Genomic DNA, 16,597 nt, shown 5'->3' with positions numbered 1-16,597 from the left:
GAATCGCAAAAGCTTCTCTCAACCAAAACTCCAAGAAGCGAGCGAGTACATCCAGACTTCCTCAAACAGCGGCCGCGCAGACAGGCACAGGACAGCAGCAAAGCAGACAAGCTTGTGACGGCCGCTGCAGCCAAGAAGAACGCCCACGGAGGGAGGAGTTGAAGCAACTCTCCCTCTCGCTCTCTCCCTCTCTCTCTCTCTCTCTCTCTCTCTCTCTCTCCCTCCCTCCCTCTCTCTCTCTCTCTCTCTCTCTCCCTCTCCCCCTCTCACTAGGATTAAACCTAGTGCGTCTCCCTCCCGAGAGGGAGGGAGAGAGAGAGAGAGGGAGGGAGAGCGAGAGGGAGGGAGAGAGAGAGAGAGAAAGAGAGAGAGGGAGGGAGAGCGAGAGGGAGGGAGAGAGAGAGAGAGAGAGAGAGCGAGAGGGGGAGGGAGAGAGAGAGAGAGAGAGAGCCAAAAATGAATGGTTAAAGTGACTGTTCTATCGAATTTCACAAAAAGCCGTTTATCTCTGAATATTTTTTCTGATGCTGAAACCATGCTGTATTCAACTGCTAATGCTTACATAACTACTAACTCTACAAACTAACTCTTTTAGACAGAGAAAGCACACATTCTATTAGTTCTTTTGAGATATTGTGTGTTCACAAAATCTTAGCAGAAAAGAATCCTCGGGTCTTGAAAGATGAGCCAGAATCCTCAAAAAAACCCTCTGGCAGAAGCTAACTACAGTAAAAAAAAAACGTCTGGCAGTGAATGTGTTAAGTAGCCATGCGTTTGACCGGTCCCATGGCACCATCTAGTGGATGAAAAAAGGAATGTCAGTTCTTGAGTAGACTTTTTGTTTTATTTGTATAAGCAAATAAATCCTACATAATTCATGTCATGATTTACAAATATCCCCCTATTTTAATGATTGATTTACAAATATCCCCCTATTTAATGATTAAGAAATATACCCCATTCAATAATTGAGATTCCACAACTCTGCTTTGTTCTTTTTAAGACTTAAATATGTTGTTTTTAAGACTTTAATATTTCCAAGGCTGTGGGGCGAACAGCACACGTTCTTCTGCTTGTAGGTGCAGTTGGACAGGTAGCAGTTGAGTCTCTCATGCTGCTAGTCCACACACGGTGCTCCGCTACACACCCCCGGGCCCTGGGTCTGGGTCTGCCTGGCAGCTGCAAGGTGAGCCTGGAGGGAGGGAGGTGAGGGGGTCGGCCCTGATCTGCCCTGATGACTGGTGACTGGTGGTGCCTTCAGGTGCCGCTTGGATATATAAAGAACACTCCATTAAGTGAATGAACAAACAACTATCACTAATTATTTAAATAGAATGCCAAACAATAACATATTACACATACATAGGCCTACATAGCCTACTACGTAATTACATTAGATACATACATACATACACACACACAGACACACATACAAGTGTGCGCGCGCGCGACCACACACACACACACAAGCACACACGCACACACACACACACACACACACACACACACACACACACACACACACACACACACACACACACACACACACACACACATATATATACAAAAACATACTTTTACCATCAGCTGTTGACACTTCTTTCCCATTTGCAGTGTTTCCAACAGTACCTGAAAGCAGCACTGCTGGACACTCTTGTTAGCTGTTGGTGTTTGTTTAGAGGGGGAGGGGAGAGGGGGCAGACAGGAGTCCAGAACAGAGAACACCTCAGCCCCAAAGACCGGAATCTGACAGCCAGACACCCAGAGGCCATGTTTCCACCCTCCCAACCTCTGAGTCTGAGCGCATCATGTGGTGTTGTGCACATCAATTCAGACATGGCTAAACGGGTGGAAACATCTGCTCGCACACACCTGAACCCGCCCCCCACAGTCCCAGCAAAAAGGCCAGATCATCCCGGAGGAGCTGCACCCCGTTCCTTGTCAAACCCATGCAGAGAGCCATTACCCACAGAAAGCGCCTGCATGCACACCTACATCATGGACCCAGAGGAGAACAGGAGCCCATCGATTTCGGCCAATTCTGAAGCCCGCCGGCTGCGGTTGAAGGGAAAGAAGAAAATGTTCATGACCTCGGTGAACCTGGAGGCCCTGCTGGAGGAAAGACTCCAGCTGCAGGGTCTCGATCTGACAATGGAACCCTTTTCTGACACGGTATTGGCTTCAAATTAGAGTACGCTGTCACTTCACAGATCAGTGCTGCTGTTGGATTCATACATTTTCCAGAGATTTTTCCATTTGAAAAAAAAAAATCTAAATGATTTACAAAATTTTACCATTAATTATCAGAGGGTTTCATGGTCCCAAAAGTCATACAACTTCTACCAATGAAGGATCCTTCAGCTGCAGTGAAAACATGAATGATGAGGTTACTTTGTAGGTGTAATGGATATCAAATGTATTTACACCCACCACATATTTACACTGTAAATGCATATGATGTAAATTTCTTGGAACATTGCTATTACTATTTAGTATTCGGCCAAGTTCATAATCAAAAGGTTCATTCCAATGGAAATCTCAACTTTAGGAAACATCTGAGACGATCATTTAATAATACTGACCGATACATTTAGATTGTGATTTACACATAGCCTTTATAATACTGACCGATACATTTAGATTGTGATTTACACATAGCCTTTATAATACTGACCGATACATTTAGATTGTGATTTACACATAGCCTTTATAATACTGACCGATACATTTAGATTGTGATTTACACATAGCCTTTATAATACTGACCGATACATTTAGATGATTTACACATAGCCTTTATAATACTGACCGATACATTTAGATGATTTACACATAGCCTTTATAATACTGACCGATACATTTAGATTGTGATTTACACATAACTGCATCCTTTTGCAGTACGGTCGATATGGAATCCCTCAGTCTGTGGTTCAGATGTTCTCCGCTCAGCTGAACTGGTCTGCACGGGAGACTGTCTCTGCCTCTGCCATGGACCTGCTCAGACTCCAGCAGCTCCGCCAGCAGCAGCGCTTGGCAGTGAGAGATGGAAGGAACTCTTCAATCTGTCTTTAAAGGGACAGCTCACCCTAAAATCCAAAATACATATTTTCCGCCTCACCTGTAGTGCTATTTATCCATCTACCGGTAGATTATTTTGTGTTAGTTGTCTAGGTTTTGGAGATATCAGCCGTAGAGATGTCTGCCTTCTCTCCAACACAATGGAACTGGATGACACTCGGCTTGTGGTGCTCAAAGTGCAAAAAGAATAAATTTGAAAAACTCAACAGCCATCAACAGAAATCATGACCCAGTTACTCAAGATAATCCACAGACTTGTTTATGTAGGAACAATTTTTGACCAAACTACACCTGAACTACAGCTGCTACTCTTAACTGCTGCTAGTTTCATGTGGGAACTAGTTAGCAGCTAATGGGTGTAGTTCGGTCGAGAGAAAATAGATGACAAATAAAAACAACATAGAGAAGAGAGACTATAGGCCAAACTGGCTTTGTTTTCTTATTTCCTTCTTGTTTCTGTTGTATTGTGTGCTTTGTACAGATTGTTATTTGGTTTTCTGAGGTAGAATAAGTCCTTCTAGGCTTTCCTGTCTCTACCTGCATATTATTTTCTTGTTTGTATTTTGTTTTTAATCCATTTCCGTTTTTATTGTGTGCAAATAAACAAAACAAAAATGTTACTGGCTTTTCTAGAATAATGGTTACTGCAATTGACAGCAAGCTTTCATGTCACAAAAATCAATACTGCCAGACAAAGTATTACAACCCTAGAACGGGTTGTAATATATGGCTCAGAATAAAGGAGATCAGTGGGAGATTGTTTGATTGCCGTTTTAAAATGAAGGTGCACATTCAAACCCACATGCTCCAGCAACTGTTAGTACCTTCTATGATGGCTAGCCATGTGTTTTTCACACTTGAGAGAGGCCCCTTTTCATTCATTCCACCCCTCTTCTAAGAGAAGCACTTCAGCCCATGAAGAAATCCACTACAATGACACGTCACATGACACATGACATTTCTCTACTGGCGTTGTACAGGAAGTGTGTTTTTTATTTTTAAAGGGGAGCTAAGCCCCCAGAATTCAATACAATAACTGGAAGAAGCAGTGTGAAATACAATTCAAATAATAAAGGGAACTGATACAAATATATTCAATTCATATTTACAGATTTATTACATTATAAAGAGACATATTACAAAGATACATACGCCATAAAAAATGGTGGAACTGTTGTAGAAAAAAACAACTAATCAATAAGCTGTCACTCAATCATTTTACTCTGACAGAACTTTTTTTTTTTTCATACTCCAATCTGCAGGGAGCGTACCTATGTTCCCCGGGTCCTATATTCCCCGGGTCCTATGTTCCCCGTTTTTGTGGGACCGGGGAACATAAAACCCTTCCTAACCTCCCCCAGACCCTAACCCAAAACCTAACCTCTCCCACCCCTCACGCCTAAACCTAAGGTCGGCATTGCGGGTGGTCGGCATAGCGGATAGACACCCCAAATGTTACGGAGAGTGTTAAAAACGGGGAACATAGGACCCGGGGAACATAGGACCTGGGGAACATAGGGATGACCCCAATCTGCAAAGCATGAAGATAGGGGGAGAATATACCATTTGCAGAGAAGAGGGGAGTGTTATGCAAGAAAGGTGTCCGATTATTCAGCACGCCACACATATAGTCCGGGAGCCAAAGGCTGTTTTTTTGATGAACCTTGTTTCGTCTGATAAAGTTTTTTTCTCTGCTGATTCTTGTACCTTGGGGGTACCTATTCAAAATACAGGAGGGTGCCCGGTGAGCACCCTTGAGCATTTTTAGATATTAACCCCTTAAGTGCCAAAATCCCATAAAAATCGGGATTTATGAGATTTCATGCAAAATCAAATGCATCAAATTTGCTTTCTCCAATGTTTATTCATAAAGGAGCAAGGATGTCATGTATAATGTATAATGTCATGATTCCCACGCCATGTGCCCCCCACCCCCAATAAAAACATGAAATAAGCAGAGGACTTTTAGTCTGATAAATCACTCCCAGGTGTTGAAACGGTGAATGTTTGCGCATGTGTGTGTGTGTGTGTGTGTGTGTGTGTGTACGTGTGTGTGTGTGTGTACGTGTGTGTGCATGTGCGCATGTTTCACTGCGACTTTGAGCTGCGACACTTTCTGTCTCCACTCTCAATTCCTTGTACAGCCGGGGGGAGGGGTCTAGGTGCACTGCTCAAATCCTGTGTGCACATCTCGCCAGGGGAGTTTCTAGGGAGTGGCCAGGGGTGGCACTGGCCACCCCTGAAATCTAATTGGCCACCCCAAAATCCTGAGGATGCTGGCATCTGTGGCCAACAATACTGTCTTTCAGAGGCTGTAGAGGGCTTATTTTTAAGCTAGAGTGAAGTTAGGCTAAATTTTGGTGAGGGACAACTTTCTACATCCTTCCTAAATGCCACAATCAGTGCTACCCTTGCTTGAGTCTGTGCCCCACTTGCCCCAGTCAAAATGGCTTGGACACTGCATCTCGCCTCACACACATCTCGCCTCAAACAGACACACGTCACTTATAGATGCGGCTGTGCCGCTTAAAACGTCTTGGGGGTAGAGATATAACGGTATGAAAATTTCACATCATGATTATCGTGACCAAAATTATCACGATTATTGTATTATCACTGTATTCGTAAAGAAAATGCTGAAAATTTTCAAAAAGTACTGAGACTCACTGAAATCATTTTACAACATTTTATATTGAAAACTCAGATCGAAAAAGGATTGATACACTCACTGAAATCATTTCTCAAAGGCTGCACGTTTGCATCTGGGAGACTGTTGCCAACTTTGGTTGATGATGGACAGTATTTACCATGTTTTTCAAAGCACTGTAATCACGGTACCACGGTTTGAATGATAATGAAAATTTTAAACTGTACCGTTATTGTAAGGAATTTTATCACGGTTATCATTAAACCGGTTATTGTTACATCCCTACTTGGGGGTATGCACACATTGATGAGTTTTGTTGGGGCTATATGTTCACTGATGGCTGATAGTGGGCTCTCTGGAGTTCCGGTAAGAAATTTCCAGAAAGCAGATGACCTGATGAGAGCCTTGGATCAGATTACAAGTCAGACCAGAACAGCCAGACTTTGGGTTTAGGTCTTGGTGAAACCAATGATGCTGATGATGTTATACATCTGGGCTGAACGTGAGGGTGACTGGCTTCTCCATCTGACCACATTCCAGAAGATGCTTACCTACGACTTTGCAGCTGGCCATGTCAACCATGTCAGGTATGGCCATACTATCTTCATTCCATGGAGAAGCTTCCTCCACAAAGCAATTTTCTCCAGGAGCAGCATGTGATGCGACACATTAGTGGAATATGGAATGGCCTGTGGAGCAACCAGTTGATGGAGTCCACTTTCATGAGGTACGGCCACAGTGATGGAGGGATCATTGGATTACCGTGAAGCCATAGGCACTGAAGATTTGAGCCCTGAGCCACCACATATGCTGCAAGATTGTGTCAGACATGAAGGAGATAGAAGAGAATAAGACAGATAGGTTCATCTCTATCACAAGGTGGAGGCTAAAGCCATGGGTTAAGCACATGCCAAAGTCAAGGACTTTGTCAGAAACTGGAAACCTGCCTCCATCCATTGGATCCCAATGAACATCCAGGGGAAAGCATCATGAACATCAAGATCACCCTACCAACTGTCTATTGTAGACAGTGCCATAAAGATTGAGGAGGCAATGTTAGAAGATGTTGAGAAGACCTGGCCAGAGGGATCTTACAACACCATCTCAAACAAAGTCTCACCATCTCAAACAAAGTGAAGACAATGACAAAAACCAAATCAATCCAAGTTGGCATCTCCACAATTTATGACCTAAATGCCATCGATTCAAGGGTATTCACACTGTTGTCTAGTGACCATGAAGTTGACATGAAGGATGTCCTCGGCCTATGAGCTGGCACCAGTCCCAACTGCCATGTTTACCAAGGACGGAATGTGAATTTGTAAATCCAAGTCTACACTGAAGAAGTCACTCCAAGTCAAAATCTCCAGGAGGAATGCCAGTGTTGCAGATGTCACTGTCATTGATGGATCAGCCCTTCTTTGGACCATCCACTGGCCAGCTGATGGCCATAGCACCATAGCTGATTTAATCAAAAATGTTATGACACGGCTGACTTTATATCTATCAGACAGTGACGTCTACCTCATCTTAGACAGGTGCTATGATTACAGTATCAAGTCCATCACCTGAGATGTCACAGAGACAGGGCTCACCTAGAAACACCATCTCTTAGCTCTTATGTGAGGAACTGACCCAAGATCGGCTTTTCCATCTACAAGTTGGTGGTGACAGGGGAGGAGCCATGTGACAGGGGAGGACCCATGCCCCATTGAGATCAGGTTGGAAGAAAGAAGAAGCCGATATGATCTACAAAATCATCAGGAAGATGCTGACACCATCATTGTCCAAAAGGTCCGGTGTGCTGGAGAAGCACATCAAATCTCAGTGGTTTCTGATGACACAGATGTGTTCATCCTACTCCTTCGCCATTACCATCAGGAAGGACTGGATGTACACCACACATCATGGAATCGCCCCACAAGGAAAGGGCAATAGTGGACATCAAGTCAACACTTGCCAAGCATTCACAAGTTGTGAAGAACCTTTTACCTTTTTAAATATACTTTATTGAATTATTCAGTCAGGGGTAACAAACATTTACAGTAATATATATTTTTTAAATATATATAAACAGTAGAAGGGAGTACTTAACAACAAATAAGAAGTCTATTAGAAGGTGAGCAGGTGCCAGGGTGTGGGTCTTTTTGTTCTGATGTCCAGTGTTCTTTGTCTTTTCAGTTCTGTTATGATTTGTTTATAGACCACTTCACCTGGGATGACGGCTTGGTGGATAACTATGGCACACCTCGTCTTCCACAATTTTCTCACGACCACACAAACAACTGTCCAGAAAAAGTCCTGGTGTGGCCCTGGCATTGTTTCATTAAAAACACCATACATCACAGCATTATAATTCACAGTAACATTAAGACCAATACTAACCATTTTCCCCCAAACATATTTAGATCGCTCACAGTTTAGGAGCAGATGTTCTATGGTTTCATCCTCCTTGCAGTCATCCACAGGACACTCTTTGGTTTTAACAAAGCAGCTCCACTTGACGACTGCTCGGACTGCTAGTCTGCCAACTGAGACCAGCCACATGATGTCTCTCGTTTTCTGAGAGACTCTTACTAAATATATTTTTAATACAGACCTGAGAGCTTACTACCAGCCCATGCCATATTGGGATGCGACACTGTAGCGTCTTACTATGGAAAAGGCTCTGTCATCAAAGTCCTCAAAACTGTACAAACTCTCGGCCATTGACAATGTGGTTGCACTGTTCCAGCAGGTCCTCGACCAAGTCACTGCCTTCATCTCAGCCTGTTCCTAACTTAGCTGCTCTACCGCCATCGAATTAATCATTCATTGACAATGTTAAGAAGGGCCCACTTTCATGCAATCTTGTGGTGAAATCTCAATGTAAATCTGCCACTAGCATTGAATACTGAGGAATTTGGATGCAAAAAAAGACACATGCAACAGGTCACTGAGCCCAACCACTCTACCGGAAGATTGCAAACTTGTCCCAGACACATTTTGGAGATGAAAACCCTTCTAACTCCAATAAGTGCAACCGTGTGAAGTGCATGGTTTGCCATGCACAATGTTCTGTGCATGTTTCAGAGTAGGATGCTCAAGATCCAAATAGGCTTAACTAATGTGTATCATCTACTCTGAATCTCTATTTGAGATGAGCAAAGGCTCAATGGATGTTCTCATCCAGCACGACCCATATTGTCATAAAAAGTTTGTTTTGCTGGCACGGCCTAAAAGGGTTAATATTATGTAATTTGGAATGAAATACATTGTACATGACCTCCTTTATGAATAGACATTGGAGAAAACAAATGTGATGCATTTGATTTGAGTATTTTGTGTGAAATCTCATAAATCCTTATTTTTCTGCGATTTTGGCACTTAAGGGGTTAATATCTGAAAATGCTCAAGGGTACTCACCGGGCACCCTCCTGTATTTTGAATAGGTACCCCCAAACTACAAGAATCAGCAGAGAAAAAAACTTTAACCGACGAAGCGAGGTTCAACCCCATGGCTCCCGGACTAATACAAGTCTTTTGAAGAAGTCCCAGCCGTAGTTTATAAATAAGATGTAACCCGATGGGCCGTGGAGGCATTCAGAGGCGGGTTGGTCATTCCTATCAGCAGTAGGCAGAAACACACACACCCGACCAGGCGTATGGGCACCTGGAGATGCTTCTCATGAGGTGGAAGGAAGGAGAAAGACATTTAGGACGATTAGCTACTCCATGATGGCTCTGTACATGCTGTACCTCATAGAAGGTAGCACGTCGTCAGCACCTTCACCTTGCTCTGGTAGTCGCGGCCATTTTTATGCAATGTTTTTTTTAAATGAGCTGACAGTTTTATTTTGTTCTTTCTTACAGCAGCTCACACTGTTATTTTCTCTGCAATTGTACTTGGCCAATTCCCATCTTGCCCCTGGTCGTTGCTCCACCCCCTCTGCCGAGAGCTGACCTGTAGACTAGCAATAGCACATGCCTCCTCCTATACATGTGCAGTCACCTTCCCTGGCATGCTTATATGCAGGGCGGTGTCATCCTGTTGGCTAGGCTAATGTGCAGGCAAGATTTTTCAGTGTTGCAATCCCTGCTAGGATTAGCGGAGCGGTGGTCATACAACTGGTTATAAGACATAACCTACATTCTCTACTTTCATTCTAGAAATGTTGCCTTGAATTGGCTAGTAAAAAGAGTAGAATTTAATGTTGTAAATATATTATTTAAAGAAAAAAGAAAAAGATCTTTAATGTGCTAGTAATACTAAGATCAGTTGGTGGATGTTCACTTGAGAATTTATCTGCAAATGTGTTTGTTCATTTGTGTATAAGAGAGTTGTTATAGTAAACTATACAGGTGCAATAAAGTTGTGACTTTTGTGAACAGGTTGTGTCATCTTTTTAGATCTTTTAAAGAAGGTCCTTGTTGACCGAAACGTGTTTCAAATGTTTCATTGCCTTTGTCTTTGCATTGTCATGCACCTGCAGTTTGAGTCTTTGTCATGCACCTGCAGTTTGAGTCTTTGTCATGCACCTGCAGTTTGAGTGGATGTGCGCGCTCTATTTTTTATCTGTACTTTTAATGTAAAGTGCCTCGTTGGACGACACCATCCTGCCATGGAACCCTTCCCTCATCCATCTGAAAGAATTATTTTAGAATGTCCTGAACAACCATGCCATCCTGTGTTGCCCGAGCAGCGGTGAGACGCTGTGTGTTCAGAAGGTTGGTGTCTCCCTGAACCACCTGTCGCCATTCTCCAGGTGCACTCTCTGTGTCCGTCAGCACAGGAGTGATGTATCTCGGTTCTGGTTGGAGCTGGTCTGCATCACAAAGGTAGTTATGGAGAGCTATACATGCCATTGTGATGTCCTCTGCTGTTTCAACTGAACAGTCCAATGCCCTGCCAAAAACTCTCCACCTTGCTGCAAGTATGCCAAAGGCATTTTCTACAACTCGCCTTGCCCTCGAATGCCTGTAATTGTAGATCGCCTGTTCAGGTGTGAGCTGTTGAGAGAGACACTATTGAATATCAATTTCTAAACCAATCCAAAGATGAATTAATGATTGCACACTAAAATCTGAATTTAAACCAGAGCAACTGCTGCTGACAGATTATGCTGGATGCTATTAACAGGCTTTAAAACCTGATGAAATTGTGCAGATAAATATTGTCTATTTTTTTTTAATACAATATTGTGTATTCATATGTTCTGGAATCTATTTATTTATTTATCTATCTACCAAAATTGAAGGTAGCCTACACTGACCTGGATATGGTCGCATCAGGTTCACCTTCTGTGGGAATGCTTCATCACCCACAAAAACAGATGGGGTGATGACAAGCGCGTCGATTTGGGTGGGGTTGGTGGGGTCCGGACCCTACCAACATTTCAGGGTGTCCAATTGTCCCTACCAACTTTTAAGCAACCTTATTTGCATTATCTTTGGAGTGCAGTTATATAGGTCATTTAGATTGTCTTCCCATATTTTGCAAGGATAGAATTGACCCGACCATTATTGAGTGAAATTAGTACGATGCAGCCATCATTGCGCAAGGTAAGGATGCCATGTTAACTGCATCCAAGCTAACTAGTGCATTGGCCCAGGTACAAGCATGGTTACGAGACTCATGTCTCATGCTCAACACAAAGAAAACTGTATGTATGATGTTCACCAAGCGACCAAATAAGTTGAGCAGATCCTATGTATTCCTGGAGAGAGAAGAACTGGAACTGGTACCACAGTTCAAGTACCTTGGAGTTATTTTGGACTCTAACCTCACTTTCAAAAAACATGTAAAAAAGGTGTCCAATACAGTTAGATTTAACATACAGAATTTCAAACAAATCAGGCCCTTTATCACAACGGATGCGGCTAAAGCCTATCTCCACTGTATGATCCTCTCTCACATAGACTACTGCTCCACTGTTTGGTCCTTCGCTGGTGTCACTGTGCTCAAACCCCTTGAACAGCTCTATAAAAAAGCCATCAAGGTGTTTGACAAAAAACCACAATCACATCATCACTGTGAAATCTTAGAGAAATATCAGCTCCTTAGCTTTAACAATTTTAGAACATTTAAAAGCACGTGTCTAATCTATAAATGTTTACACGGCTTGGCTCCTCCTCCTCTAGGGGAGTTCATTAGAAGGAAGAATAGAAATTTGAGCACAAGGGCAGCAGCTAGGGGGGACTGCGAAGTCCAAGCTAGAAAATCCACATTCTCAAAAAACACCTGGTCGATCAATGGCAGCACTAGCTGGAACACACTTCCTATGGCTATTAGGGAAAGCCCCACTTTTGCGGCATTCAAAAGCCAGCTCAAAAAATGGCTTAAAACAAACCAAATTTGTGAACACTAGCTTAATAGCTGCCTTCCAAATCTTCTTCTCTTCCTGCACTAGGCACTTCACCACTTAAGTGTAACACTTAAGAGAGAGTAGAGTAGCCTTCATACTGTATCTATGTATTGTTATCTTGTAACCTGTCGAATGGAAGGTGTAGTATTCTTCTTTTAGCACTGACATGCTGCATGTACATCCTGTCTGTGTTTTGCTGTAATTTTGATGTCTGTAATGTGTGGTATCTCTTGCGATGACACGCTACAGGTATATCAGTTTGTTGCGTACATCCTGTCTGTGTTTTGCTGTAATTTTGATGTCTGTAATGCTGTGGTATCTTTTGCGATGACACGTTACATGTATATTTCAGTTTGTGCGTTGAATGAATGTAATGAGTGACTGCTTTGATATTTATTGGGGACTACGGATGTAAATTAGCATTAGCTAACTCCGGCATATTTACATGTTTTTGTATATAGAGGCTTCTGTATTTCTGAACATGTCCATTAATGTGCATTGTCCCGTCACAATAAACCAATAAAGTAAAGTAAAGTAAAGTAAAAAAAAAAGTAAAAAGTTTGCAATATGTTCAAAGTTACATTTACCCCTGTTTTTCACAACTGAATAGGCCAGTCCATTCAGACTGGCCCAACTCCCGTTTGATTGGCTCATTTGGCTGATGACCAAACAAACGCCCACCCACACACAGTTTTCCGGGTTATAGAAATCACCCGCAGCAGACAGACCCTCCTGTTAGCGACAAATCTGGAGACTTTTTCTGACATGGGATTAACATTACCAGCAAGCAGCAGTGACGCAGCAGTGCAGTAGTGCAAGCAGCAGCAAGCAGGTAAGTCCCGCTAGCATCGATGCTAATTTAGCAAAGTACAGTGCGCAGCTGAAGCACATGGCTATAATATGGACGTTAACGTCCATATTAAGTAGCCATGTGCTTGCGCGATGACAACAGTGTATTGGCAATGTCAAATGGTGGCAATTGACATCTGACTGAAGATCGTGCAACTCTTAGGAGGAAGAAATGTAGGATGTATGATGTGTGGGATTCAGTGGCTATTTTTTCTTTCCAAACCGGCTGTTTGTGAAAGAACATGATTAGATGGCTAAACCTCCAATTTGTGTTTGTTAGTTACAATTATGCTGACAGGAGAGCTGAGCAGGTGGTGACATGAAAGTTATTGAGAAAAGGAGAAGATACTGAATAATGACATCACAACAGTATAATCCTAATGTTGATTTAAAATGAGATATTCGTCTAAATATGGCTAAAAAAGGGATCATGTCTAATGTTCCCCGGGTTCTATATTCCCCGTTTTTCACTAACCCTAAACCTAACCTCCCCCAGACCCTAACCCAAAACCTAACCTCTCCCACCCCCCACGCCTAAACCTAACCTCCCCCAGACCCTAACCTAAAACCTAACCTCTCCCAGGGAACATAGCGGGGAACATAGGACCCTATTTGGGAAAAGCGGGGAACATAGGACCCGGGGAACATAGGGATGACCCCCTAAAAAAGGTAAAACAAAAACCTCAAATTTTTTTCGACCACCGAAACACCCTCCCCTCATGCCGTCCTCGACCCTACCAACTTTGACACCAAAACGACGCCCTTGGGTGATGACATCAGTCCCAGGCAGAGGAGCAGGGGGTGGGAGAGGAAGCTTGCCCTGGATGAGCTGTGCTCCAAAGTGGGTCCTCGAGAAGACTCCAGCATCACTGTCTCTGCCAAAAGCTCCTATATCGACGTACCTATTCACACATTGAATTCTTGTATTTACACATGACTGTATTTTATAGTTGTTTTATGTTCATTGTAAAGCACTTTGAAATGCTGCTTTTTGATAAGTGCTATACAAATCAATTTTATTATTATTAAGATTAGTATTACCTGAATTTGTACCTTGCATCACAGGTAGAGCTGTCACGATTCCTCGAGTACCTCGAATAACTCGAATAATTAAATTGATCGAGGCCAAAATGATTCGCCTCGACACGCATCTGAGTAATAGAAGAGAGTGGGTAAAATAGAAATTCCGACGGAACCTTAAGGCAACACGTGAGAGCGCGTTACGTCAGTCCGTCACTCTACCTGAAACGTCAACAAACGGGACCACCCGAAAATGTGGCTACACTTTCCCAAGATAGACTCAGACAACACTGGTTGCAACATTTGTGATGTGAATTGCAAAGCTGGCCAGGGAAACACCTCAAACTTGAGGAAGCATGGTCAAACACAAGATATATTTACAGTAGCTAAATGCTGAAGACTGTAACGTATTACTAGATAGGCTGAGGGTGAATGAAGCAGGCAGCGCACCGCAGCTAATGTTAGCAGCACTCCTCAGCTGTAACGTTGAGAGAGGCATCGACTACAACATCTAGTCTGGGCACCTTCCACCCCGCTTTTTGTCATGGGGGCGTAAACCCCGGACCCAGAATTATCACCGGAAGGAAATGCGCCTAACAAAGTCTGTGTTGCCGTTAGCTTGACGCGGTGATGTTACCTAAACTAGAGTCTGATCAAAACAAAGCTAGCGTTACATAAAACTAAACGTTCATGCAATATGGCATCTCCGCCACCACCGCCTGACACACCGGTCAAAACGGTGAAAGAGGATTTGACGAGACGAAAGAGGTATAGTTATTTGTTATCTTGTTAACGTTATAATTGTCACAATCGGACTACAATGCATCGGTCATGGAGCATCTCAGTACTGATTACCTAAATGTGTTGATATCCATGTAACGTTAATGTTAGATAGTGTCGTGTCATTTCGTCATGTTTTATTATGGAGAGAAAACATTATTAACGAAGTGTCGTACCAGTGACGTTTATTACTCAAGTAACGTTAACCACTGTAATGTTATTGTGACGTCATTGTTCTTCTTTAGTTATTTCCACTGTCATTATACTTTATATGCATGATATTTATTTCCACTCCACCAGATCTGGTCTACATTTGGAAATATTAGAATTCTACGCTATTTATTTGGCAGCTTAAGCCTTACCTTACCAGCTAACGTTATTATAAACTTATAAAACAACTGATTAGCACTGACTATTTTATTGGCTAAGCTCCCCAGCACTATCTTGCGAATTCAATCTTCATTTTTACCATTTCCCACATTATGAACGCTTAATGCATCAATTTCAATCGGCCTATATATGATTTGAAAATTGGCTATATTCATCACGAGAACTGTTACTTCTGCTACTTTAATTGGATTGTGATACTAATATGCTTTTCTAAGCCACAGAAACTTCTGTAAGATATAGAATGATTGACTTATATCTTAAGAACAATGTCTTTTTAAGCGTGGTATAAAAACGTTTTGCTGATGTCAAACATCTGAATCCTCCACTGTTCTAATTATCTTATAAATGTAATACTGTCTAGGTGTCCACCCATTTTAGAAAAAAACACACGACGAAGGGAACTTTTCCAAACCAGAGTTGGCACTGGGGAAGATCCACCTCTGGAAGTTGAAGCAATGGTAGTTTAACTTCATATGAAATTCCAGAGTGTTTGATTAACATTATATCATATTAGTTTAAGCAATGCTTGATTATGATGTAATGATGGTCTAATATGGTCTAATTGTTTGCTCTAATATGTTTATGTTCTCTCAGGGTGCAGTTGGGGGCCTTTCATCAAAGAGCATTATTGCCCCTGCAGCGGCCTCCTCTCTTGATGTGAGGCAGCGAGACACAAGAGAAGCTACCACTTCACAGACTTACCCACAGTCTGTCCAGGTTAGTTTTCTTCCCCTGTACACTATGTAAAATGTTATGCAATGTCACGGTATGTATCATGCTTTGTAATGTTATTATACTTGTGTATATTTTATTTCCAGATGGAGACAGGTTCTGCTGACATATTGTCAACTGCCCCTCCTTCACCTGATGTCTTGCGAATTAAACAGAGAAAAGCTCTTCGGAGAAAGACTGCCCCTGCTCCTGCCCCTGCAGCAGCCTCCTCTCCTGATGTGAGGCAGCGAGACACGAGAGAAGCTATCCCTTCACTGGCTTTGCCAGAGTCTGTCCAGGTTAGTTTTTTTAACATTTACATAGTCCGCACATCTAGTAGGAGAGTTTTGTAGGGAACTGAACCGAAAAATACCACGAAATTGTATAAGCTTTAAGCAATAAAAACAAACATAGGTTTCTGTTGCTGTTATATTCCTCTGTTTGTTTGTTCTTGTTTTTACATCGTTTCAGAAACTTGAGGACAGACCGATGTCTACAGGGCCAAGAGGTTCATCCATTCCAGTGCTGTGGTCTCCTACAACGGTTAAGGTTTGTCTCGATCAAAGTGGTGTGGCACATGAATTCAACGCCGCCACGTGACACCATCTTTCTACACTTCTCATGAAGTAAACTGTGTTTTGGTGAAACTCTGATGTTCTGGGCATGGTAAGAAACGTTTTTTTTCCAAACATACAAGGCATTACATTTGTGCCAGCAAAGATACGCATTGAATTAGCACCATATTCGATTCAATTCAAGGAGCTATACTAGCACAATT

The 16,597-nt window shown here is 42.5% G+C and overlaps 1 long non-coding RNA gene across 1 annotated transcript; it reads left to right on the top strand.

The window, feature by feature from the left end:
- Positions 1–14,587: 14,587 nt before the first annotated feature.
- Positions 14,588–15,825, top strand: LOC310781817. The gene is made up of 3 exons (XR_014552982.1): positions 14,588–14,706; positions 15,470–15,566; positions 15,703–15,825. It is a non-coding gene; the product is annotated as an uncharacterized lncRNA (long non-coding RNA).
- Positions 15,826–16,597: the final 772 nt, after the last annotated feature.

The sequence above is a fragment of the Poromitra crassiceps genome (genome assembly GCF_964638095.1).
Source record: "Poromitra crassiceps genome assembly, chromosome: 8".
In the NCBI taxonomy this organism is placed as follows: domain Eukaryota; kingdom Metazoa; phylum Chordata; class Actinopteri; order Beryciformes; family Melamphaidae; genus Poromitra; species Poromitra crassiceps.
This window is presented reverse-complemented; position numbering and strand designations above follow the sequence as displayed.